Raw genomic sequence first — 667 nt, 5'->3', positions numbered from 1 at the left:
TGTACAGAAAACAGGAACTTTATTAAACTAGACTACACTTCCCAGTTTCAACTAAGGGCTGAAGACATTACTGGGAAGCCTATGCATAAAGAAAACATCAACTAGCTTTAAACAGGAGAAGTTAAAAACTTCAACTGGAGGTAAAGAAGACTTCTGGAAAACCTACATGTCCTAAAAACTAAGGGGTTCCTAAGCCTATATAAAAACTGGGGATCCTAAAACTATTGGGCGGGAATGTCCCAGTGCCCAGGCTCGGCACCGGTCATACATTCCCTGCCCTGTCCAGCGAGCCCAGGGTGGAGCTGGAGCTGGAGAATCAGAGGAGAGGCGAGAAGTGGATTCTCCTCCTCTTCCAAGTGCCAGCTGGTCTTCGCCTCTTCCACCTTGGCACTGGCCTCTGCCGGGAGCTCTGGCGCAGGCAGCGCCTCATCAGGGCACGGTTCTCCAGCAGCAGCCGCAGCAGCTTCTTGGAGCAGCCGTGGCCCTGGCAGCTCGGGCGTGCAGAGGCCGAGGCGCTCTGGCTCTTGTCCTGCAAGACACAGCACAGTGAGCTCGATGCAAGGGGCAGAAGGGCCTGCCGGAGGCTGCTGAGCCCGGTGGCGCTGCCTTTGGCCTCTCGTGCCAAAGAGAGCCTGGGGCCTGCCTGGGCTGCCCCGGGCACAGGCTG

This window comes from Lichenostomus cassidix, chromosome 14 (assembly GCF_008360975.1).
Source record: "Lichenostomus cassidix isolate B80296 chromosome 14, HeHo_3.0, whole genome shotgun sequence".
NCBI lineage: Eukaryota > Metazoa > Chordata > Aves > Passeriformes > Meliphagidae > Lichenostomus > Lichenostomus cassidix.
The sequence above is the reverse complement of the archived record's forward strand: the minus strand, read 5'-3'. Positions refer to the sequence as shown.